The 26479-nt window shown below is 52.3% G+C and overlaps 1 protein-coding gene across 10 annotated transcripts in view; it reads left to right on the top strand.

Moving 5' to 3' along the window:
- The window catches only part of ZNF536 (zinc finger protein 536), a 444163-nt gene that overhangs the window by 305943 nt on the left and 111741 nt on the right, over positions 1 to 26479 (top strand). The gene's annotated exons all lie outside the window — the stretch shown is intronic.

Genomic DNA, 26479 nt, shown 5'->3' with positions numbered 1-26479 from the left:
GGGGGGGGGGCGCGTTGGTGCAAGGAGTTTGCTTCCTGTTTTTGTTGCTTAGATTTTTTTCTGTCCATGAACTGGGCTTCAGGGCCCTGCCACTTCAGCGTTTCCAAACCTTCCTGCTTGGGTCTGTTTTGGAAATGTCTAGACTCCCCGCACACGCCTGCTCCCCGTTTAATTCGTCCTGTTGTGGCGGGGGGAGGTATTATCATTTTGACAATGTCCCCACACTCCCACATAAGCCAAGCGTCCCTTGTGTGCCAGGGGATGGAGGCCTGGGAATGTCCCCTGAACAGCCCTGGCCTTAGCAACGGGACAGTCACAGCACCTTGACTGCTTGGAACATTCTCTTCAGTATGTCTCCTGCGAACTGTTGATGTGATCCCGACCCCAAAGACCATGTATAGTAGGAGATTGTCTCTGATCTGAGAGAAGCGGAGAGAAGGGAGAGATTCTGCGTCTGAGAACACATGACAAAGCCCACATGGAAAGCGTAGATCTTGAAGGTTTATTAGCTCTCTGCCCACAACCGCTTCCTGATTCTTTGTTCACGGTGAACTGAGAACACGCACTGTGGGTTCTGGTAGAAAACATGATGGGCCCCGCCATGCCCAGTGAAGGTAAAGGGAAGTGACCCCAGCCCCAGGCCCCAGGCCCCAGGCCCACGTGGCCACCCTGAGCCTGAACAGAAAGAAGGACTCCAGGAGGGTTTTGTCTGTATCTCTAGTGCCCCCTGAGTCTGGGGAACTGTGCCCTTTCCTGGGTTCTCGAGTCCCGAGGGCTCCACGGGGCTTGCATCACCTCTGCGGGCACGTTGCACCTGTGAGGAGGTGCTGTGTTCCCTCCTTGGGGCCTGAAGCCCTGTTTGGGTTAAGAAGCCACATAGGCAGCTCCCAGGATGGGGCTCACCAGCACCCACCTTGTGCAGCAAGGGGCACCCCTGGGCCCCTCTGGACCAGTGCGTCAGGCCTGGGGGCACAGGCAGGGAGAAGGCTGCTGGGCCTCAGTGCCTCTGCTCAGGGTTGAACACGTTGCCCGAGGCACTGTTCACCATTCACAGCCACTCTGCATGCTCCAGGACCCCTTGCCTACCCCACAGCCCTGACCTTGCCAAGCCAGCAGGGACTCAGGGGTCCAGTGAGTGGCCGGGGGCCTTGGGTACGGAGGGAGTACCACTGAAAGGGACAAAGCATCACGCTGACAGTGGGAGGGCTCCTGGGGCTGCTTATCTGGGCATCTGCTGTTTTGTCTCCCTCCCTGGGCCCATCCCCTAATGGGGTCTCTACCCATTTCCGCGTCTAAGGCAGGGGGTCTTTCCTGAGTCTCTCCCCAGTGGTGCCTTCTCAAGCTTAGAGGAGACCTTTGTGGATTCTCATCCTTTTATGAACCGAGTCCCAGCCTCCTCCCACCTCTCCCTTCATGGCACCCCTGCTTCCCACTCACCTCCCCCTCTTTCCCGCCTAGGGGGAAGAACTCCCTTCTCACCCGTTGAGCGTTCTTGGGAACATCCTGTCTGCTGTGAGCGAGCTGGGTGGGTTCGGGTCTCTGGAACGAGCTGACTTCATTTCACAGCTCTGTGTGGGGGCTGTAGCTCTGTTCCCTGCTGTCACCACCTGCCCCCCTCCCCCCGCCATCCCCACCTGGGGTTCTAACAAGCCCCACCTGTTTGCACTCCACTTGGGGCAGCCACAAGCATCACCTCCTGGACCTGCCCTTGACCTTTCCCAAGCGGGGCCGGCCCACTGATCTGAGGTGAACAGGACCCCCCCCCCCCAACCTTGGTAGGTGAGACTGAAGTTTCGAGGAGGTGATTGTGCCTTGAGGCGGGATAGCCGGAGGAAGGGAACGGTGGTCTGCACCTTATGGTAAGACAGAGTCCTCAGATCCACTGATTCATCTACACACGTGGGGAAGTATGTTTGCTTTGATGAAATACAGATATTCTGGTGGTGGGGGAAACAATCTAAACTTTGGGAGGTGACTATGGCTCACGTATAGTCACTTTCTCAGAGATGTCATGATGATTAAATTACCTTCCTGAGTACGCAGTCGCACACTGGCAGCGTCGTCTCTGCATGAGCAGATTCCGCCTGTTGAGCAAACAGTGTGCGTTTTCAAGGTTAAAGTTGGGGAACTCTGCAAAGCTATTTCATTAGCAAAAACACCCATTTGTGCGCCCAGACGCCGGCTGGCTTTCTGACGACTTTCTCTCTCGTGCTTTTTGTGGAGTTGTCCAGGCACACCCATCTAATCGTAACCCGCTGCTCGCGAGGTTACGTTTTCTTTTTGAACTTCTGTTGTTGTCAAATTAATATAATATGCTCTCAATTATCCACATAAAAGGAGAGAGGCGCCCAAGCAGGGAAAAGTAAATTTGCAATTAATTTCCTAAACTATTGCTCTTTTTATATGATGGACAAGTCGCTTTTCTCTTTTGACTCAAGGGTTTTGTATGTCCTGGAGGGAGGGCTGGGCGGATCCCCAGGACAGGCCACTCCCGGGTGTTCACACACCTGGGGCAGGGCCGCAGGCAGATGTTCTGTGGGCTCGTGGAGTGGCCTCGGTGGCTGCTTAGGGGTCCGGGGTATGTTTGGCTCTTTCTTGTCAAGGAGAGTCCACTAATCTTCTCGGTCTCCCGAGATCCCATTGGTGACCTAGTTGGGGTCTCCCAAAAAGCAGACCGTAAGATAAGAACCCAGGGGGAGGTAGCGTATGTGGGCGGAGACCCCAGGAGCCCTGAGAAAGGGAGCAGCAAGGGTGACAAGGCAGGGAGGAAGCTGCCCAGGTGTGTTAATGAGAAAGTTGCCACTGTTGGGGTCTGCACTCAGTGCCTCCGGGGACCCTCTAAGGCATTGTGTGGAGCTCATCTTGGAATTACCCCACTGAGGGTTGAAGAAGCTGGGGTATTTAGTTGAGCGTCACTGCAGCCCACACAATGACCAAGCAGTCTTCTTACGTCCTGAGACAAGAGGCCACTGGCATGCCGAGTGGAAAGGAAGAAGTAGGACACCAACGACATGTGCCACAAGTGGGAACCCCTTGGCCAGAAAGTTTTTACTGCATAAGGTCACCAAGGATGACAGAGACTCATCCCATGATTCCCTGTGGGAAGTGAACTGTGCATTTTAAATGTTGAAAAGTGCCTGGCCTCTCAGCTTAGACACAAACTTACAGGAGGCCAGGTGGGAGGGCTGGCCTCGGGGTCAGGAGACCAGGCGTCCTACCAGCAGTCGAGCTCCAAGGAGCTCCGACGGCTCTTCCTTTAGTTTGGGCACCATTTCTCCGTTGGCAAAAGGAAGGGGTGCCTGGACGTCCCCTCAGTAACCTCCTGGGTCTCAGACTCGGACTTTCACGGTCCTTTCTAGCCCAGACTTTTCAGGAGACCTTGTAGGACCTGGTCAGCCCTAGAGTCCTCAGGAACACTCACTTCAGCAGGGCCCTGGGTGTGGGAGCCAAACGGGTGTCCCCACAAGTGCATGAACACGTGGGACTTCAGATTGACCGAGACTATTTACTGCTCGAGGGCGTGGGGCCTGTGACTACTCACCTCAGCGTGAAGACATTTTTATTAAATCATAAGAGCCCTGAGGAATTTCCCTTTCCTTTTTTTTTCTAAAGGGGGAGTCAGTTCAACTGGATTTTTGAGTTCATGGTAGTGCAAGAAACACTTGATCATTTGACTTTTTTTCCTTTTCAATTTTCAACCTCTTGTGTTCACAGTGGAGCTTGTGAAGGTAGTATTTTCCATGATTAAGTTTTCCTCAAACACATTACAGGTACCAATTTGATAATGCAGTGTGTCCCTCTTCGGACAGTAGTCCCTCTTGGGAACCCCCAGCTCCCAGCCGGCACTCCTACCTGGTGACACCTAGAGGCAGAGAAAGGAGGCGCCGAGTGTGGTATGAATCATACTCTGTCGTGCACCATTGGGGCACAGGGACAGTGCACATCCTCCTCCGTGCGGGGGGCCTTTCTGTCCTTCTACCCTCAGGGCTCTCTTGGCCACTCAAAGTTGCTGTTGGCTAGCAAGCCGCACCCATCCACCCTCCCACCCCCAACTTGGGACAGTACGTGCTGTCTCCAAGTGTGAACCCCGCAAGTCCTTGGTCTCTTGTTTTCGACTGCATGTAACCTGATTGCCTCAGTTTTGTCTGCCATGAAATGGCACACTTCTGCACCCTCTAGAGAGTAAGGCGAATATGAACGAGTGACTTAGAGGTTGGCGAGTCGTCCACATTTCAATTATTTAAGGATTTCTGCCGCTATGCAGGACCCAGGCAGGGCTTCCATGAACACTCAGAGCTCGCTAAGACCTTCGCAAGTGGCTAGAGCATCTGGGTAGGGCAGTGCAAGTGCGAGGTATGGTGTCCCTCATCCTTGCCCGTCCGAAGACACCACTGGACAGGGTTCTAAGTTGCCGGGCTAGCGGTCTTCCCATCCCAGAGCGGACACCTCCACAGCGGAAACTGTTCGGTTCAGGTTCGGCGGTCGCATTCCCGGGATGTGCAGAAATCACCCCCGTGGGCTCCAATGGAGCCATCTTGCCTGTGTTCTAAGGCCACACAGGATTTACAATTAGGAGATTTAGAATGGGATCCCTTCGCCGTCAACAGGATTCTGGTGCCAGTGGCTTTTGCTTTACATGAAAACTTTGGGCTTGAAGTGTCGTCTCTAAATCACACTCAGGGCAATTAATTTTAAATCCCAAGGGGAATTTCCTTGAGGACTTTGGGGTAGACGCCTTTGCATTTCATTCATATAGGCAGAGCGCCTGGGTTTCCCTAGCATTGGGTGGGTTCATGAAATGCTGGAGGCGGAGGAGGTAGGTAGCGAGGCAGGAGGATGCAAAGCAGGCGGGCCTCCCTATCCTGGAACCCCCAAGAGGGAGAGGGTCTTTGGATTTGGGGCCAGGCGTGTGGGACCCTCCCAGTGGGGGAAAGAGGGATGCCCTTGGGCCCAGGGCATCCAGGGCGTGACAGCCCGAGAAAGCCAGAGAGCGGTTTGGGGCCTGCAGCCCTGGGGACCCCAGACTGGACACCATGCCCACTATATCAGGCGTCTGCGGGATAGAGAGTCTGAAGGGATGGCGGAGCCCCAGGGGCCTGGTCTGTGACGAGGAGTGGAAGGACTTCTGTCCTGGAGGACAGAAGTGAAGGAAAGAAGCCAAGAGAGAAAATGCGAACAGAGCAGAAGAAAATGATAGAAGAAAAGCCCCCGGAGGGGAGAGGGCAGACTGAGGAAAGCCTCGAGGAAGGGGGGGCAGAGAAGCCAGCAGAAATGAGCGGGTCCGGGCCGAGGGGAACCCTCGGGAAGCCGCCCGGGCGGGCAGGTGGCACTGTGCTGATGGGAAGGGCCTGGCTGCTGGGCCAGCGGTTCTCCCAGTTCTAGAGGGAACACTGAGGGGGGCCGGCCGAGGGGGCTGCAGAGGCCCGGAGTAACAGCACCTCCTCCTTCTGGGGCTCCAAACCACCAGATTCAGGAGGAAATGCTGCAGCTTAATCAGAATTATTTACAAGATAATGGTCCATTGTTTGCACTAAGACAGATGTTGTCTGTGGGAACTTTGTGTTTTATGCTCCTTCCCCTGCTCTGCCTTCACTCCGTGCAGATGGGATCGAAGTAATGTGAGTTATTATTCCAGGGACTGCAAAGTCGGAGGCGCCTTCATCCCAGCCCTGGCTCGGCTGGGCAAACGAGCTGGGCTGGCATCGGCGGTGGGGAGGTGGGTCACTGCCGGCCGCGGGCCAGGCGGGGCCTCTGGTCTCCCCGTAGCCCCTCCAAGCAGCCTGTGATTCAGAAGGTCTTGTTTCCTTGGGGGGCGGGCCCGTGCAATCGCCTTGTCTGGTGGACAGGAAGGGCGCGCTCTGATTAAGGTGCACTTGCTGTTTGTTGAGTCGAGAGGTCACCACTGACATCGCAAATGAGGGTGGCCATCTGGCCCTCTGCTTGCCAAAAGGAAAGAGCGGCCCCTCTGGGGTAGGGGCTTGGAGCCCTTCTACCTCTTCTTTTGTAACTGACGAGAGAGCTTGCTTTTGATCCTGTTCAAGGGGCCAGGTCTGGACTTGTGACTCCGTCCTTCCTCCTCCAAGGGCACGGATGGCCAGATGAGTGCTGGTTTCCCCTACTGGCCTGGGGAGCCACTTGTCCCAAACGAGGAAAGATGGGGCGTGGTCTCTCGGTTTCAGGGGGGCTCCCAGCCTCGCCCTGGGCTCCCACCTGTGCCGCCCCCTTCACGTAAAGCCCCTGAAGCCAGCTGATCCTTCTTCGGCACTCTAGGGTCACCAGCCACGCCAGCCACCTCTGCCCAACCTAGTTCACTGCGTCATCAGAGCCCATCTTCTGAGTGAGAAACTGAGGCCAAAGGATTGTTGCGTGACTTGGCCATTTTCTCCTCGGCGGAGAAGCCTTCCAACGCCTCCAGTCGGGACCACCCCCATCTGAACCTCAGCTGTGCCGGGGGCATGACGGTAGCTGTCCGCAGCATCAGGGAGGGGGAGGCAGTGAGATGCTTGTGTCTGGTGACCAGCACAGGCTCACCACCCAGTACCAGCTACATCATACTGCCTGTACAAATTGCATTTCCAACATCAGGCCGTGACCAAACAAAAAATCGCTACCTTTGGAGGCGAAAACCAACCAGCGGTAGAGAAGAGAAGGACGCTTTCAATGGCAAGCAAGTGGAATCAGGCCGGCTAGTTGGACAGCAAAGAGGAAAAGTCAGGTGGCCGTCGCTCCTAACCCTGCACTCAGCCCCTGGACGCCTGACAGAAGTTTCCCCGAAATCGGCCACCACCCAAGGTTTCATCCCATTCACGCCCCAGCGGGTTGGCTCGAGTGTTTAGGAAGATGACTTTTCCCCCGTAATCTCCCCACGCCCAGGGAATGACCCCCTTAACGTTAGCAGCAGGATCCGATCCTCTGAGCTATCCCTCCATCTGCCAAGGTTGTTTTAAAATAACTACTTACTGTGTGTCAGGACCCACTCCCGCTCTAAGTACCTTAGAGAGGATAATACAGACGAGATGCTTCCATTAAACTCTCCTAAAACTCCCACGAGGTAAAAGCACTTAGTCTTCTACCCATTTTACACCTGGGAAGGTAGAGGCACAGAGAGGCCGCGTAGCTGATCCCGGCTGACGCAGCGAGCACGTCAGGGCGCTGAGAGTCAAGGCCAGGCAGTGGACATCCCCGAGCGTGACCTTCCTGCTTCCTCTCCTTGTGGGTGGCCGGTGCTTTCCCCTGCCTGTCATCCTTGTTTGAGATGCATTGAAAATGAACAACACAACCAAGAAATACACAAAAATAGCTCGTTCCTGCCAACTCCAGCTCTGGGGCCAGGGAGAGGAGGAGGGTGATTGCAAGCAGAGATTCAATCCCAGAACCTGGACTTGACCCCCGGGCACAGGCAGCACAGGGTGCCGGGGGGTGGGGTCAGGTGACCCAGCTGGCCCAGAACTGTCCGAGCACCCCTATTCCCATCCCCGTGGTGTCCTCACCTCTCGCTAAGTGACAGCGTAGCATTGGACCATACCAAGATTCCTTTCATCTCCCAGCCCGAGAACCAGTTATTCTTGGAACTGTATTTATTCAGTCCCGTTCAGCCTCAGGAAAAAACTCCCCCCCCCCCCCCCCCCCAAATGAGCGGGCCTCAGGGAAACCTGACCCCTCACCTTGCAATTGTTCCCCGGGGTCCAGGTGGGGGAGAGCGGAGAGTGGGTGGCCCAGGGCACCAGCGGGCCCTCCCTCCGGTGCTGCCTCAGGCCCAGCCCCCAGCTGCGAAAGCAGCAGAGGTCAGACTAGAATAATATTTATCAACCTTATTCTCACTGTGTCAGGCTCTGCCCAAACCCCGGCATCGCTGGAGATCACAGATCATGTCTTTTAAGGTCCCACAGAGCCGCCTCACATGTGACCAATTACCTCTGTCAAGCGGGGTGGGGGAAGGAGGTCCCGCCTCGGTGGGTGGGATCTGAACTTGAGCTTCCAGAGGTCCGTGACTGGGATCTTAGGCCTTTGAGCCTGTCACTCCCCTATAGCCAGACCTTTTCTGTTAAAACTGTTTAAATTACAAACCAGTAATAAAAGGATCATATGTGTTTCCCACCGAACAGGTTCTTTAGGGCTATTATGATAATTAAAAACATATGGTGCCTGTGCCAGTCAGAGGGAACCACAGATGTACAAATTAGGTATTATATAAGGGTTTTCTGCTTTTGCCCTTTTAAAAACGTCAGGCTGGAGAAGTTTAAAGAGATAAAATGGCAATTGTGCAGATAGTAGGTAGCATTTGGGTTTTAGAATCATTAAATATATAAACCCTTTTCTTTTGGCTTAATAGGAATAAACAGGTCCTGATAACCGCTGGAGGGGTCAGAACGTGGAGAGCCCCGAGGTGAGCCGACAGAGGCAACACTTGCCACCTCACAGGGTCTCAGATACCGTGAAATCTTTGGCATTTTTTATGACGTTGTTCTGCACAAAGGGGATTATATTTACTAAATATTGAATTATCTATTAAAATTGGGTCGAGGGGAGCAGAGATAAGGATTTCGTTACATCAAATTTTTACTTTTTGAAAAGCAAAGATGCAAGTATTGATTAGTCTAGAAGTTGTCATTTGTTTTCATTTAAAATATGCAATTGATTTTGAGAAGGTGATAAATACTGCTAATAAAAAAAAATTGGGAGGATTTCCATGGCTCGCCGTCAGTGGCTTTCCAACGCAGACCGTACGAGGAAGCCGAGTTCTACCGAGTCGGTCATATTGAAAAGAGGCGAGCCCACTCGTATTGGGCTGCCTGGGGACACTGGCAATATCCAGCCGTGCTCGGGGGCAGCTGAGATGACAGGCCTTCCGTCCCGATGCATGGGGACCCGGGCTAAGCAGCCAAGGATTTATTTAGCACTTCCCTGTTATGTGTCTCTGCTACAGAAACCCATCTGGACCGCCCTAAGGAAGGAGGTGATGAGTGAACAGCTCTGCTCCTCAGGGCCTCTACTCTGCTCCCATGGCCTCCCCGAGACGCTCCCAGCCAGGACCAGGATGACCTTGTCCCAGACCGGCACCCCTTCCTCCATGTGACGTGGTAGTGTCTCCCTAGGAAAGTGAAGCAGAGAGTCAAATAACTAATCACTAGGAATGCATGAGCAGAGAAGAGGTTCTGATTATCCAGAAGCCCAGAGCACTCAGATAAGCAGAATTGGCTCATAATCGGAAACTGCCCCTTCTTGAGCATCCTGGCCCAAGCAAGTCTGGGCTCTCGGGGAAAAGCATCCTTTGAAATGGGTCATGCGGCCACATCCCTACTTGGGTCTCGAGTTCGTCTGCTTGGCTCCTCTCCTTTGCCCCCACCCTTTTCATGGCACAAAAGGTCCACGGTCCTCCTGTGCCCTTTCCTTTGGGCGGCCGTGACCTGGCCTGCCTCTGGGTTAATAAACACAGGATAAGTCAGAGCAGGGTTCTTGGGCCGTCTATCTACTCCCCAACCTACAGGCTCAAGCAGGCCTGATTTTCTTCCTCAGGGGACATCTGGGGACATTGGGGAGGTGCCACTGGCATCTAGTGGGTGGAGACTAAAGGTGCTGTTCAACATCCCACGGTGCACAGGGCAGGCCAAGAATTATCCAGCCCAAGACGTCAGCTTAGTGCCAGGGTTGAGAAGTCCTGGGACACAGGTAGGAGAACCAGGCCTTCGAGTGTAATTCCAAGCTGGGTAAATGGTGACGAGCCAAGTGACAAGGGTTAGCCAGCATCCGGCTTGCTCCCAGAGCACCCTCCCCGCCAGGTCCCCTCACCTGTGCGCACGCTCGCGCTTTTGTGAGGATCTCTGCAAGAGACCCGGTGGGCTGGGAGATCGAAACTTCCAGTCGAGTAACCCAGCACATTCCCCTCCCCCCCCCAACTCAGACTAGCAAGGTAGGGGGGCTGCGGGGAGGGCGGCAGCTGAGCCGACAGCCGGAAGTCAGCCTTTTTCTTGTCCCCGGTGAGTGATAGCAAGCCCGCAGTGGTGTTGTGCATGTAGGTATTACCACTTTAACTTTTACTGAGGTAAAATAACACCTTGTCACTCAGTGCAAGTACCAATCACGAAATGAATTAATTGTAATAACCGTTGTCAACAGAACAAAGGACTTGTTGCTTTCCTAAGCAGATTTCAGCGCCACTGAGAACTATATACAAACGTTCCCATTGGGCAGGCCGGCGGCAACTAGTCAGAACATAATTGTATCTGTCTATCTCTTTACTTTGTTTTTAAGGGTGAAGGAATCGAGTTAAAAACCTATATTTTAAACATATCAATAAATATACCCCTTTTTGTGTTTGTGACGTCTCCTCAAAAACACGGAGTCTTTCATAAATTGGCCGTGAAAATAGCGTTTGCTGCTGATGGTACCCAATAAGGGCCAGCTGTAGAGGCTGCCTGTTGACTCCAAGTCGTGAAGGGAATTATGCCCAATTACCCTCCCATAAAACACCCTCTCATTTCTTGGAGTTATCAAAACACATCCCGTGGACAAGCGGTCAGCTGTCCCCCTGCTCCTCAAAAGAAGGCAAGTGGGGCTCACGCTGGGCCCGCGGAGCTCTAACTGCCTGCACATCGACACCCGCGGCCTTGTTTGCAGTCAGGCTCTTTTTTACGGTCGCCTTCCCGGGTTTTCGGTCCTTGCCTTTTCACGTCTGTAGCACATTTCCCTCTTGAAGAAGCCCTGTGGCTGCTCTTCTAAGAAAAGCGTCCCTCCCGGGGAGGAAGCAGGAGCGGGCCGGGGCGGTGGGGGGGGGGGGGGGGGGGGTTGGGTCTCTCGGGAGCCTGGTTCCCGCCGTGGGCCCAGCGAAGCGGAGTTCGCCTCCAGTGGGGGTGTGTGTGTGAGGCTCGGGAGCGACCAACAAGCTGCGGGTGGTATGTCTTTGTGGGTCTGCTTCCGGGCTTTGTTGAGGTTAGAAGTCGGGAGCTTCCCAAAGAAGAACCCAAGGAAACCGCGAGGCCTTTGAGCTCGACCGGCTCAACCTTTGCCAGGGCGGGTCGTGAGCGACCTCTCGAGCTGTTCAGCACAGGACGCAGGGCCGCTCGTGGAGGCTGTGTCTGGGCCACCTGCCTGGTGCGGCCCCCACGCTTCTCCTGGTCCTCCCACGCCTTCCTTCTCCTGCTGCTTCTCCGTGCTCTTTGGCCAGTGTGGCCTTGGCATTCGGCTTCCTCTCAGAGTCTCAGGCCTGTCCCATCAGATGCAAAGGTCACCCCACAGCATCTTGGGTGCCCCTTAGGCAGACTGCTTTATTTTTGGAGCTCGGTGAGGCTTAAATTGGTTCCTCCATAATGAAATGAAAGATTCCTAGACTATCAGAGCTATGGGTAATCTTAGAGGTCATCTTTGAGATGCAAATTAGGGGAAGAATTTGCCCTTGCTTATTGAGTGCGAGACCAGGGTCAGTGCTATTTCCAAGCGTCCAGGCAGGTCCGTGTAACTGGCCATCGTTCTGCCTTCTGGGGCAGCCCTGGGCAGCCTCCCCTTCTTGGGTATCTGGACCCAAGCGGGAGAAATGTTCCTGTGGCTTGTCCTTGCAACGTTGGGGCACATTTTACCCCTTTTAAACTTCCCCTGCAGTGGGCTTGGCCACTTCAGAAGCATGGGTAAGAGGAGGCGGCTTTGAATGCAGCCTGGGCTCAAATGGGCTATGCATTCAGATTTGTAGTCATTTCTGGCTAGAACCAGGTGCCACTTGCAAAATTGCTGAGAACAACCCTCCTCTGGAAACAGAAATCTCCTTCCCGCTACCTGAGGCTGCTCTGCTCTGCCGGGGACCCAGCTCTGCAGCCTGCCTTGGGAAGGCAGGTTCATGGGTGCACAGCCCTGGGAGAGACAACTCCCAGCCACGCGAAGGGGTCGGACCCCTGACTTATAGGAGCAGGCTGTAAAGCACGAAGAAGCCCAAAGGGGAAACAGATGTGGGCTCTGGGGAAAGGACAGAAAGGCCAGAAACTCTGGGGGTTCCCATGTCCTCTGGCCCCGGACCTCACCTTCCACTCGCCACCGGCGTTGTTCAGTGTTTTCCCAAACTTTCTTGAAAAGGAGAAGATTCTGGGACAGGGAATGTGTGCCATCATGGGTTCATTTATTTAGCACACGCTGAATTGTTCCAGAGATTGGAGAGCTGGTCACCAACAAGTCAGCCAAGATGATGGCCCTTGTAGGGCACATTCTATGGGAGAACACTGACAATAAACAAGAACAAATATAAGTTTAGCTTCTGATAAGTGGCCGCCAAGATGATGAAGAGTTAGCAAGATCAGTGTCATACACCGTGAAGGTCAGAGAGACCCTCTCTGAGGAGGTGACGTTAGAGGGAGTCCTGGGTGACAAGAAGGAGCCAATTTTGCAAAGATCAGGGAATACATGTCCTGAGGAGAGGAGAGCAAAGACAAAGACCCGGAGACAGAGAAGGGACAGAGCATCAAGGGGCGTCTTGGATCTCCAGACACTGAGATTTCATTCAAGCTTCTCCCTGGCGCTGACCGGTCAACAGAGTTGGGACTGGGGCTTTTCCTCTTATTTTCCCCAGTACTGGTGCCCCAGAGCGCCTTCTTGTTCCTGGGACTGACCAGCCGTGTTGGAGGACCACTGGGTCTAAGGGAGGCACCGTGAGCAGGGAAGCGGTGGAAACTCAGAGAATTTGTCACATGACCTTGGGAACATGGCGCCACAGATAAAAGAGCCATCCCACAACTCCTCAGAGAGGAGAGGAGCCTCTCATTTCCACAGAACAAATCTGTCCATGGCCAAGTCCATTCTTTTGACTACAGCCTGCCCAGTATCCTTTTGGGTATCCCATGGATAGAAAGCTGGAGCTAGTCCAGACTCATCATGGCCACACCCAACAAATTCACCTGGAAACATGAGCCCATCCCTTGGAAATCTGAGTCAAGCTTCCTTGGAGAAAGGCAGATGCATCTCCACTAATGATTGCTGCTCAGACCGGCCTGCGGCTATGAAGTTCCAGCCCATGCTGACCTTGACCGGCACCGGGTTCAGCTTCTCCTCAATACCTTCCAACACAGGGGCCATGATGGCAGGTGCTGCTACCCAGAGGTGCAGGGAGAACCATTGCCAAGACTGGCTGTGTGTTGTCTTTTCAGGATCCTGTTCTTGCAAAACTGCTTTCAAATGAATAGCTATTTCTGGATGATTCTTTTTAGTGTTCTTCTCCCAGCTGGTTGCTCTATTACTTGCATCTCATGCTGTTCTGGCCTCCATGGGAGACAAGAGGTAGCCCACCTTTCGTATTAGCTGCCACGCTATCAGTTTCCCAATATTAAAAGGTGAAATTAGGAACTATAGCAACCTTAAGACACCCTGTCTGCTCTCAAAGTGAGAAGGTAAGTGAAAAAGCTGCCTTTCCCCCCTAGCATTATTTATGATATTCTCTACATAAAAGGGTGGATTTGCAGCTGGGCCAGAGGACCAGGGAAAAGACCCTTTGAGGAAGGGGACACAGCTCCCAGGTGGGTTCCTCTGCAGAGAAGGGCCCAGAAGTATGACCCCCCAAATCCCCTGTCTTCCGCCGTTCGTCTACACCTTGCCTTGGGGAGGCTGGCTTGGGGAGCGCAACCCTAGTGTGGATGGTTGGTCCTAACAGCTGAGACCTGCCCCCTTCACTGCTGCCAAAGGTCAACCTAAAGTCAGTGGGCTGGAACGACAGCAAGAGGGTTCAGGGTAGAGAGGCGTCACTGCCAGGCCTTTCTGGGTTCTGCAGAGCTCTTGTTACATGGGTGCTCACACGGAAGTAGGTCTTTTGGCTACAGGCCCCTTCGGTGCTATGCTGGGGAGCACTCATAACAGGCCGGGCCGTCATTTACGAACGAAACTGAGTGTGGACACTTTACCAGGATCAAGTATATGTCTGTGTATTTTTTTTTTTAATTTTTTTTTCAACGTTTATTCATTTTTTTTTTTTTGGGACAGAGAGAGAGACAGAGCATGAACGGGGGAGGGGCAGAGAGAGAGGGAGACACAGAATCGGAAACAGGCTCCAGGCTCTGAGCCATCAGCCCAGAGCCCGACGCGGGGCTCGAACTCCCGGACCGCGAGATCGTGACCTGGCTGACGTCGGACGCTCAACCGACTGCGCCACCCAGGCGCCCCATGTCTGTGTATTTTTAACACACGTATAGTGTAATACATAAATACAAAGATAATACAAATATTTTTATTCATTGAATTTGATTCATTGGCTTCTGCTGAATCCTGCTGGATTTATTTCACAGGTAGGAAATGAAGACAGAACCTGGCTTGAGTTTAGTCAAGTGCAGCCCTCCGTTGAAGAGTGGTAGCAGGAAGGCCGTGGGCTGTGGTTTGTCATCTGGGCTCAGCATTGGAAAGACATGTCTATACGGGCACAGGTCTACACTGGCTTGCCTCCAGTTGTGCAGCCGCAACCTCTCCCTGCTACAGTGTGTGCAGAGGATTACTGAGTTTGCAGGAAAGAGAGTCAGGAGTCGTTCATTTACTGACTCGTGCATTTATTCATTGCTCCATTCAACGAGTATTTATTGAGTGTCTCCTATATACTGGTCACTCCCTAGGCATTAGGACACAGCTGTGAACCAAAGGGCCACAGTCCCTAGCCTGTGAACCTCACCCCACTTTTCTGTGCCTTCTGGTCTTGTAACTCCTCCGAGGGCCCTCCTCAAGGGATAAGACCTCCCTGATGTAGCTTGGAATCGTGCACTGACTCCTGCGTGGAGGGAGGCCACTGTCCTCCCATCCAGAGCCCAGCGCTGGCTGTGACCCCACGTGGTTCCGCCAGCCCCCCGTGCGCGTCAGGTATTAACAGAGAGCGAAATCATCTCAAGGAAGCAGCCACATCTTCCTGCATTCATTCTTTTAGCAGATATTTCCTGAGGGTACTGGCGAGCCAGATCCCTCTCTAGGCGCTGGGATCACCAGCCATCAAGAGGAGAGACAGCCCTGCCTTCAGGGAGCTCACGTTCTAGGGGGTGGGGGGGGGGTGGGCAATCAACAAATCAAATAACTAGTCAGTCAGAGGGGTGAGACTCTGGAGAAAAATAAGGCATATAGGAATTTGGGGAGTATGGGGGTGGCGTTGCTACTTTTCACGGGATGCCTAAAAGGTGACATTCAAGCAAAGCCATGAAGGAGGCCAGTGGGTTAGCTGGGGGGATCTGGGGAGCACAAGCCAGGCAAGGAACAGCAAGGGCTGACACCCTGAGGCTGCGAGTTTGTCTGTACACTTGGGGGGACGCCAAAGAAGAGACTCGCGGAAGAGGGGACAGGGACAGGCCATGGACCTGTAGAGCTAAGGACTCCAGCCACCGCGGTCCCGCAGCCCCGAGCTCAGAAGGGCCCTGTGCGCCGTGTGATGCGCCTCAGTCACCGTCCTGAAATTCTGACCGATGTTGGGAGCGGGGGCCTGCATTTTTACTTTGCAGGGGGCGCCACAAGATACGTAGTGGTCCTGATCCCAGCTTTACATCTGGAGGGTGTGAGCGACACGGAGGTGCCATCTGCACTGTGCTGGCTGCTGGGCAGGGTGGGAGGCAAGAATGGGAGTCCCGATGTCACCATTTAACTTCGGCGTCTTTCAGCCATCTTCTCTGCTTGCCTTCTCTTCCTCCCCTTGCCGGCAATAGACAGCTGCCCAGTGGGTATGGGGAGGTTCTATTCTGGTCTCGGAAGGCCACGTCTACACTGGCCATTTTCATACCTGACCCCCCTGGGCTAGGTGGCTAGGTTCTGTCCCCAGCAGTGGGGCCCCGCTGCACTGCACCAGCCACACCCTCCCCTCAGCTCCCCTCCGTGGCCCAGTGCACACCTGCCCCGGGCTGGCTGCATGGCCAGGTCCGCGGGGTTCACTTCCTGCAAAGCTGCCCACTCTGCAAGGCGGTAGGACCCGTCTCTCGTCCCAGGCAATGCTCTGTATAACTCGGCCATGTTCCTAGGTCAGCGGCCGGAGCAGAGGCCCTGGCCGTGTCCGGGCTGGTGTGGTTCTTTAGGAAAGCGCACCCCAAGCCTGCACGTCCCTGCCTCGGTTTCCTTGATCACACGCCCCTCAGAGCTGCGCTTTAAACACGCTTCTGTGGCCTGTTTTTATTTGCTGGGGATGTGAAGCCTGTTTATTTCATAAATACTTTGATATGCTTTGCAGAGAGTATCTTGAAAAATAGCCCTTTGATTTAAATAAGAAATGAAAAAAAATCACCAACTCTTCAACTTTTATTTATTGTTTTTTTTCCCCCTTTTCATTTCAATACCCCGTCTCTTTAATACCAAAATATCACACATAGAAAGGCTTCAAAAATTAGATGGGGGTGGAGTGGTGATTGTAGCGTAAATTTGCTTCCTGGCTGAGGCCTTGTATGCCAAGTTTTAGCCTGAATTACATATTTACAGCTGAGTTATAAAGCCCTGAAAAACAGGATTTATCATGGAAATAGTGACACCGCCTCACCCAGCCTGGTGTTCTTGGGGACGGTGGTAATATACTGTGCGGAGAAATCAGTTCATTAGTTAGTTATAAACAAAGGACAGAGATAGTAAATTAGAGTAGGTATTTCAGTGGTTTTCCGTGTATTTATGACACCAAAATATGCGGCTGCATTTTATTCCTTGAGATAGTATTTAAGTATTTCAGATTTAAAGCGCGTTTTTAGATATGGCCGTGGAGCATTTTTAGCCTCGGTCCTTCTTGTTCTTCTGTAGTTTTATTCGTGGTATTTTCTTCCTTCTCTGTTGCTCATTAGAAAAATGTTAAAAATCCATTTTCGTCTGATTAATAATAAAGCTGATCACATGTAACCTAATTTTCATTCCGTGCTGCCCCTGTCTGTGGAGTCATATACAAAGTGACCTTTGAATCGCCAGTGGACTCATAAAGTACAATAAGCACCATTGTCCTGTCAAAAATTGAAGATGTTTTACATCATTACAAAATTTAATGTTCCATCTTTTCAAATGCACTACTTTTCAAAGGCCACATTCCAATTGAAGCTCATTAAAATCAGACTCAAGTTTCCTGTGGTGGGGATGAAGAGAGTTTCTCAGGCAATGGGAGGAAAATGAATCACTCTTTTAAAACAGATATGGTTACATATTAGTTTTGAAAGGTACGGGGACGGCAGAGCCTCCGCTCGGGCAACAGTGCGGCTTTTGTGCTATGGATCCAATAACTGCCTCCTGATTCCTTTGACTTCACCCACACTGTATCCTATTTACTTATGAATAAATCAGCTCTCTAAATAAAATTGTTGTTTTAAAGTTCAGAGGTGGAATCTGAAGGGGTTTCTGGAGGAAAGCTTTAAATCTGCTCTGCCATTTCGGATTTAAAAACAAAACAAAACAAAACGTTAATCTGACTCGGAGACCCGATAGTTTAGAAACTGAGTCACTTGAAGGGGTTTCCTGCGTCCGTGGGGGGAGTTGGCCGGCTAAACGCTGGGCTGCAGCCAGAAATGGAGATGCCCAGTTTTACCTAAGACTCGGCTAGGTCACGTATTGGGGACGTGTGACAACGAGACCCAGAATTCTGAGCCGGAGCAAGTGCCTGGTGTGGCAAAGAAAATGTCTTTGGGTCTTCCCGTTCAAATTTCTTTCTCAATTGTAGTCTGGGCTTCCTGCGTGTTTCTCGGCCACATCTGAATGCTGAGGGTATAGCCAGGTCCTATATGGGTTTTTCTGCCTGATCCCACTGATACGAAGGTGCTGGGCTACATGACACAGGAGAAGATCTCTTCTCACATCAATCTTTGCCAAAGCGGTAGAATTGCTTAGAAGTCCCAATTTCACGGAAAACTAACGCATGCCCCTTGAGCTTGTGAAATACTAGCCTCCTCTTCCAGAACCATCTAGGTAGGAAAGTTGTCCACTTCCCAGTGGAGGAAGGGTGCCTGGAGGCTGGCACCGTTCACTGTCGGTGTGGCTCTCAGGGGGCTCCTCTCGCCAGATTGTTCCTAAAACCACGCTTAGTTTATTGTTTATTAGGATCCGGCATTTAATCAAATGAAGGTAATCCAGAGCCTGGACAGGCTTCTTTGTGCCTTAGCGCATCATTGATGAGGACACACTCCAGCACCAATCAGAACTGACTCCGTGCCCTGGTTTTGCTACTTGTAGCTGTGTGACCTTGGACAGGTTGCTCTGCTTTGCTGCACCTCGGATCCCTCCTGGGGATACTACTGACGTCTGCCTGACACAACCGTGTCAAAGGACTCAGCACCGTGTCTGGGGCTGCGATAGTGATCATCGGGTGTGAGCTACTGGCTTATGAAGGTGGCCGTATTTGTCGTTTCAGTCATATCCAGAAAATCACCCTCTGAGTTCCATCCTCGGAGTATAAGGCAGCTTAGGGAGTGAAAACAAGCAGAAGCAATGGGTTTTGCCCCTGGTCACATGACCAGTAAGTGCGTCTTTCCCACTACAGCTGTGGTAGTTAGCTGCTGCTGGGCTACCAACCACGCCAAAACTGGGTGGTGAAAATGACAAGGTATTTGGGTCAGCCGGGCGGTTCTGCTGAGCCAGGCCAGGCTCTCCTGATCTGAGCTGGATTTGCTCAGGCCTCGGGCTGGCTAGCACACGGGCTAGGGACTGGCTGGTCGAGGGTGAACTCGGCTGGGGTCACACGGTCCTGTCCCATGTGTCTCATCCTCCAGCAGGCTGGCTGGAGCTGGTTCTCATGTCGGAGGCAAAGGTCCAAGAGAGCAAACAGAAAGGCACAAGCCCTTTGACAAGACCCTGCTTGCGTTATGTTACCCTTGTCCCATTGGCCAAAGCATGCCATGTGGCCAAGCTGAGTCAGTGCGGGGAGGAGGCTAGCAAAGGGCGTGGATGCAGGAAGGCAGGAAAATTGCAGCCAGTGTGCAATCAGTCAATCTATTTCTGTCCCCAAATCCCCAAGGGGCACATCAAGTGGTGTGGACGGGATGGAATCAAAAGCCTTAGAAGATATTGTAATTCCTTCGATCCCAGGACACCACTATGGGGAGATTTTTTTCTCTGGTGTGTTCTGAGTTCCTTCTTGAAGTGCCTGCTTTGCCACCCTTGGACACATGCTCCCGTGAAAGAACCTCCATTTCTTCCTTCTGCTGGCAGACATTGTCTTTTTAAAAAGACAGCTTGGGAAGATTTTGTGGCTTCTCGACTTCCAAAGGCATGTGGTCAGCATTGGGCAGGTGCAACCACTGAGTCTCAAGCCCGGTGTCCTCTCTCCCCCTCACCCCTTGCTGGGTCCCCTCTTTCTCTCCAGTTACTCCCTTGCTGCCATGACCTTGGGAGGACTCACTTTGACCCGGCGATTCTAGGTTTGCGGCTGCATTCAGATAGGCTACAAAGAACCACTCCCTGCGGTACCCTCATCTGACCTCTGATTCTACTCATACTTTGGGGGCCAATAAAGACCCAGCTCTTAAGAGACCTAGAGTCTCTGCAGCAGGTCCGTAGAATGTACCTTCAGTCCCCGATGGGTGGGAAATGGTGTCTTCTGGGACACTGGCTTCGGGAGTCTGACCCCAGTGAGTGTGTGGGCTCACCCAGGGAAGCTGGGGTCTGACCCCCGGGACACAGTGATTAGAGGGGCACACCCGTGCGTGCACGGGCAGGAGCTTTGTTTGTGGAGCGGGACACATTTTGGACCAGTGGGGAAGCAGGTCCCTCACCCGCTTCTCCCAAGAACGTGGGCCCCGGGCCCGGACGGTCGCAGGCTCTCAGGCAACAGATGCTCGGGCCAGGGAATAGCAGTTACAGCATCTTCTGTGTTCAGGTTCTCAGGACCCTGTGAGGGGCTCTGAAGCAGTGGGGACTCAAGGAAACTCCAGCTTATCCCCAGGCTTCAAACTAGGCTTAGTGTCCTTTCTTTGCTCCCCCGAGGACTCTCTCACTTGGGTATCCACTGTGATGAGGACAATGCCAGCTCCTGGCTGCCTGGTTCTCTTGGCAATCTGTCTTTGCTGTGTGACCCCCACAGGTGCCTTTCCCGGAGCCCTGGGCATAGGTCTCCGGAGGCAGGTGAGACAGGGAGCAGAGGCTGTGCCCTTAGGAGGTAGGTGGCTGTGGTCATAGGTGGGCTCAGCATTTTCCAAGACCCATGTGAGCCCGTCAGTCCTCATTTAATCTAGAAATGGTTCACCCTGGATAGCTTATATCAGCTTCGGGAATTATGAGCATTAACAGCTTGCTTTGGAACCTCCAAAATCTACCTGAATTTAGAGAAGCAGATCTTATACAGGCCACGATACAGGTGAAATTAGCTCTTTAGGAAAAGAAATAATAACCAACTAATAAGTTCAACTCACTTCCCCCTCTTCGATGTCGAGAGCGGAAAGTTACAGTCGCTTGTGGTGGTTTGAAGGTTTGATTCCCAAGCCAGAGACAGCCCCTGCAGGGGCCAGAGAGAGGCTGAGGCCAGCTGACAGGGCTGTGTCCCTTCTCAGGAGGCTTTTCTGGGCCTCTTGTGACTAGAAGCAAGACGGTAGGGCAATGAAGAAGCTGCCTCCGAGAGACAGGTACCCAAGAACCCAAAGCATTTGGGTGTCCACAGGATTCCAAGAGGACTTCTCTGAGGTACAGAAAAAGGATGGGAAAGAGGCTAAGGGCCCACAGTTGGGTTTCTGCAGGGACCAGGTGGCTTTTGGCCTTGTCTGTGGTAGTGAAGACTTACTATCGGCCCTAAAAGCTTTGGCTGGGGTCTGGGAAAACAATGCAATGTGGCAGCTCAGGAGCACAAAGGCAGTGACCGCAATATGCACCAAACCAAAGGGAAGAAACTTAAGCTTTTGGGGGCACCTACTGCTGAGGGAGCGTGTTGGGGGTAGGTCCTGTTGCCTAAACAGCAGAAAATAATCTATTGACGCTGTGTGGCTTCCAAAGTTACAATGTTTAATGACCTGGGTTCTCTTACTAATTCCTTGACTGACCTTGGGTAAGTTTCAAGTCCTTTGGAGGCCACAGGTGCCCCCGCTTATGCCATAGGGGGGTGGACCTAGGTGTTCCCCAAGGGCCTCAGCAGCACTGATGGTCACGGGGCCTGTCGGGGGAAAGTTCTAGCCACTGAGTGGCATTTATGGGACAGGAGTTGGGGAATGGCGTGTGTGGGTCCCCAGGCCAGCCAGCGCCACACTGGATGGTGTCATTAGGGGAAAGAGGTCTAGCATTTGGGGCCTTTCTCTGGACTGGTGGGGAGATACCACTGGGGGCTCCAACAGCGGTGTTTCTGCCTGGCTGCAGGACTTAGAGTAATGTATTTGAGACCAGGAGAGGCCATTTTTGGGACGGGGTGGTGGACAGGTGCTATACCTTATTTTGCAGGAGGGCTTCCTAATGAAGGGAAATGATTTGGGGGAGTATGCATGTGTGGGTACTCTGCATGCAACTCAACCCAGATACCTGAGGGGCACTTGCACGGGGATCTTGCTTAGCGCCCGTGGACGCTTCCTTCCTGAACGGGAGCTCTGGGGAGGGCTGGCCCCGAGCCGGGCTCCTCCTGAGTGCAACGCCCGCTGCCAGCGGTTCCAGCAGGTGGAGGGGCCAGCTCTCCACCGCTCCTTGTGGGACTCAGGCAGATAACACCTCTGTAGCTTCTGTGTTATTTACACTCGCAAATCCCCGGCAGCAGGAGGATAAGGGATCAGTGGTAAGAAAGCTGTTGGTGAAGGTGCTGTATGTTTAGTCTGGGTACAGTGGAAAATGTGGCTTCCCCCATGGCCCGGCCATTGCAATTTCTTCTCCTGCCGTGTAACAGCACTCCTGATGAAATGGAAGTGTGCAAATATCTCTACACGCGGGTAAGCACCTACACAAAGTACAGTTCAGACAGCGTTTGAAGACTCTGGGGACCCAGCCTGGAACAGCCTCCAGGCTCCTCTCTGCCAATCCATGACCAGCCTTCGGGATTAACCCTCTTTTTCTGTTCCTTAATGAAGCCTTCCAGAACCACACAGGTCTCTCTTCTGCCTCCTGCTCAGAATTGCTCAAGCCTGCACAGTGAAAAACTTGCATCTTTGTTTAACTGTCTGTAGCCTAGAAGTTCATCTTTTCTCTCAGATCTAAGTTGCCTTTAATACACAGTTTAAGCAACTTACAGCGTTGACAGCAATCCCGAAGTCAGCAAGAATGCATGGTGGTGTTTCCTGCGCGTGGCCCCTTGGAGGGACCGTGATCATCGTGGGGCAGCCACCAATGTATTCTTGGCTCCTAACACAGAGTCTGGCATGCCGTAGGCCCTCAAAAAGTATGGTAGAATAATGAATGAAGGAATGGACGACTGGATGGATGGATGGAGGGACGGACAGACGGACGGATGGACAAAGCAATGAACAAACGAATTAATAAACAACTCTTCAGCTTTGGCAAGCTTGGCTATTGAGGAGGACTTCAGAGCAGTGATTGTGACTCCAGTGGTCAGGGAGTGTTGGTAGATCTTTGGGAATATCACCAGAAACTGGGGAAGCAGCCCCGTGACTCACAGAAAGTACCCCTTGGCTCTGAGTGGGCTGCTTGGTGTCACCCGGGCTTTTGTGCTTCTAGAATCAAGAGTCAGCGCAAGGTAACTGTAAGACCTCTGCCAAGCAGGCCAGCCTCACCCTTGTCACCCCCCACTCCTCTTCCGTCCTCACCTCTGCGTCCCACTGGGAACACCCTCCCTTCCTCACCTCACCGCCTACCAGTAATTCAAGGCCTGTCCTCCAGCAAGCCTGTCTTGTTGACCCTAGGCCACACACATCTTCTCCCACGTGCCAGCCATAGAACATTCTCTCATTGTCTGCACCACGTAGCTTGACATTTGAAACATCAACATCAGCGTTTGTCATGCTGCACTGGAAAGAGCTGGGGCTAATTTCTTCATTTATTCAAGAAATATGCAGTGGGTTCCTACTCTGTGCCAGGCACTGTTCCAGATACTTGAAATAAATTGGTCAGCAAGACAAGCCCCACTAGACTGCCCCTCCCCCCAAAACTTCCTGCCTGCTGGGAGCTTACACTTAGTTTGGATCCCAGCTCAACCACTTGGTAGCAAAGTGTCTTTAGGTAAGTTACAAGGTATTTCTAAGGCCGAGTTTTATCATCCATAGCATAAGCTGACAACCACATCTCTCTTCCAGGGTTGTTATGAGAGAGGTTATGAAATACAGAGTGCCATGGGCCCCGCTCTGGGCCCAACCCTAGAAACATGCAGACCCTGGTTCTACTTGGATAGAAGACATTCTGGTGAGCTACTGGGCTGCTGTAATGCTCTGGCATATCTGTTGAGGCAACAAGGGAAGTGGGAAGCCCATACTTGGCCCCAGCATGGGCTGCTTGGCAAGAACGCTTGGCTACCATACTCCATTGCAAGTCCACAGTCACTCGGGACCGTTCCAGACTCAGCTCCTACGGCCAACCTTCCAAAGAGGGACACACCTGAAATTCAGAGCCTAGAGGGCAAATTCATGGCGCTGGTGGAGTAGCTGGCCCAAGAGCACCTTTCAAAACCAACCCAGAAAGCCACACACTTTCCTTCCTTCTTTCCTTCCTTTCCCCTTTTGGCACTTGGTATCATTTCCATTATTGAACATCATTTTTAAAAAGCCTCTCCCGGCTCGCCGACTTCTGGAGGATGGTCATAAATGGGTAAATTATTTGCAATCACTTCTTGAGGCAATGGTACCTTCTGGGAATTAATTACATTTTCTCACAGTTAGCCTGCTTTTTGCCTACCTGTAACATACTGTGTGGATGGAGAGTACCATGAGTATTGTATAGTATTTAATATGCAGTATTGTCGTCCAAGAAACATTTGTCAACATTATATAATAATCTATGATCAAAACACTAAAACTTGTCAACTCTTGGAGCCGGTTGCATTGTAACTCCACAACTGAAACTCATTTAAAAGTAAATGAAAGTCAAGAGGATGAGATTCAATTAAAATTAATTTAAAGTATGGAAAAAATGATTCACAACGATATAAATCAGCACATTGTTATTGCCTGCTTTATCCTATAAGGGAGCTCTCTAAAAACAACCAAAAAAGATTCCTAGATGACAGAAGGACAAATTTGTATACCAATAACACGGCTCTGTCCACGTAGATCTTGGGGAAAGATTGGAAGGGAGTTAGGATACCATTTTCCTTCTAGATCCTCAACCGGCCATCTCCACCATTGCTACTCTTCTAGACTGAGGCATAGCAGAAATCCAATTAAAAATCTTTCTTTGTTTTTTTTTTTTCCCTCCCATTTTTGAGCATGCATGCAATTTCACTGATAGCAGGATCTCAGCAGAGAAATTAACTTCAATAATCTATGGATTACAAGACATATCAAACCTTCAAAGCACCCCGATGTTAGATCTATTCTCAGAAGGGCTCCAACGACTTTAATAGTTAACAACAAATGCTAGGGTGTGTGTTTTCTAACTAAATCAAGATCAGTTGGCATTACTCCCCCATTCTCCCAGTCTCTTAATTATGGCGAGCGCGCTCTCCACCACCCATTGTGTAGCTCTTGAGGTTCTCACCCCTCCGAGTGCCATCTGGCATCTACTTCCGGGCATAACGGGCAAGGCAGGCTCATGGCATTAGGTAAGGGCCCCCGCCAGACTGTCCCGGGCAGCCTCCTTCGGCGTGTGGTAGCCTGCATCCTTTATTGTCCATTGAGCTATTGATCTCCAGCCTCATAGCCTGGAGGGTTCACTCCTGAAGTATTAACAAGGTTGTGTTTTAGGTGGCAGCCTTCTGGGGGAGAAGTGCGTCTGCCGTCTGCAGGAGGAGGCTGCAGGCGTGGTGCACGGGTTGGAGTCTCCCTTCAGATGGGACTGAGGAGAAGCCCCGCGGCTGCACGTGCTGCAAACCCTTTCTGACCTGCCTGTTCCCCCCTAAATGTGCAGCCCGCAGCCGTGCTAACTCTGAGGTTCACAAGGTTAAGTTGAAGTTGCTTCCGTGATTGTGCCTTAAAGAGGTACTTCTGTTTACTACTGACTGCAGTCTGTCGGTGCATGCGTGGCCTTGCCATTCAGGGCACTCTGCCGCCTCCTGTGGGAGCCCCACTGGACCTCCGAGGCCCCAGCTGCAGGGTGCATGCAGTCTTCATCCAGCGGCAACGCGTGGCTTCCCGGGGAGCTCCCTGGGTCGGCAGCTGTGCCTGGAATCACAGATTCACCTGCTGGGCTGCAGGTCAGACTGAGCACAGATCTTAGGAGCTAGCACAGCAGTCAAGGCCCTTCTGGTGGACAGCACCCGTGCAGAGCAAGCAAGCGGGTGTCCTGTCGCCTGACTGTGGGTATTCCCACGGCGGCAGTGTGCCAGGCCTGGCCCTGAGCCAGGTTCTCTTGAGACACTAATATGGTCATGGCTGCACTGATAGAAGTTGAGTGTCCTTGGGGTGCCTGGGTGGCTCAGTCAGTTAAGTGTCCGACCCTTGATCTCTCGGCTTAGGTCAGGATCTCACGATTCATGAATTCAACACCCACGCACGTCAGGCTCTGTGCTGACAATGTGGAGCCTGTTTGGGTTTCTCTCTCTGCCTTTCTCTCTCAAAATAAAACATAAACTTAAAAAGTAGAAGAAAAAGAACCTGAAGGTCCTTGTCACAGCGGTCAGCAATAGGACCAGGGCGTCCCATTTGTGGTCCCAGATGCCCCATTTGGGGGTCAGATTGGCAGGCTGGAGGTCAGCCCAGGGAGCTAATCAACAGGCTGGAGCCCCACGGAGGGACAGTTTCCCAAAGCGGGACACACACTTCTCAACGAGGATTCCACAGTAGACGCACAGCCTGCAGAAGCGTCATGGAAAGTGAATTCCCTTTCCAATTTCCTTCTGACCGTTCTGATTAAAACCAAGAAGAAAATATCCGTTTGGTGCTGCTCTGTCTTTAGCGCCTTTCCAACACTCGCTAATCACAGTTTTTAACCCAGAGAGAGAAGGTCTTAAGTCTCAGAGCCTTTTTCAGGCAATTGCTTCCAGCTGGAATTGAATAACCCTCTCATTTTTATTGTCATCAGTGCGCCTACTTTCTAGCGAAGTCCACTAGTACTGGGTTTCCATTTATGGTTCAGAATAGGAACCGACCTGTTTCTTAGCACCTTCCCTCGCTGGGAGCCGCGGCACGCTGTCTTTGCTGGTCTGCAGGAGGTGGAGGGAAAGGTGGAGCTTTGCCACCAAGGACACCGCTGGCGCCAGGAATTCTGTGCATTGTTCTTGCACACCGCGATGGGCTGCGCCGTTGACTCTTCCTGCCGAGGGTGACACCTAGAGACACATTTTGGCGAACTCGATGGCTTGAACAGTGGGAAGTTTCCATTACTTTCTTGTGAAGTGGAGGGGTCCAACCACAATGCTTGTTTTGCTTTGGTTCATTGCTGTTCAGAGAAGTCGTTCTGGAACCAAATATCTCATTCCAGGGATCTTCCCTGGGTTGTAGATGTCTGAGAATCGCGTGCAAGTGGTTTATTTGGGGGTGAGCTCAGGAAGAACAGGTAGGGGGTGGGGAAGTGAGGCAAGGAAGGG

This window comes from Herpailurus yagouaroundi, unplaced genomic scaffold, assembly GCF_014898765.1.
Source record: "Herpailurus yagouaroundi ecotype Mexico unplaced genomic scaffold, PumYag 194, whole genome shotgun sequence".
NCBI classification, from domain to species: Eukaryota; Metazoa; Chordata; class Mammalia; order Carnivora; family Felidae; genus Herpailurus; species Herpailurus yagouaroundi.
This window is presented reverse-complemented; position numbering and strand designations above follow the sequence as displayed.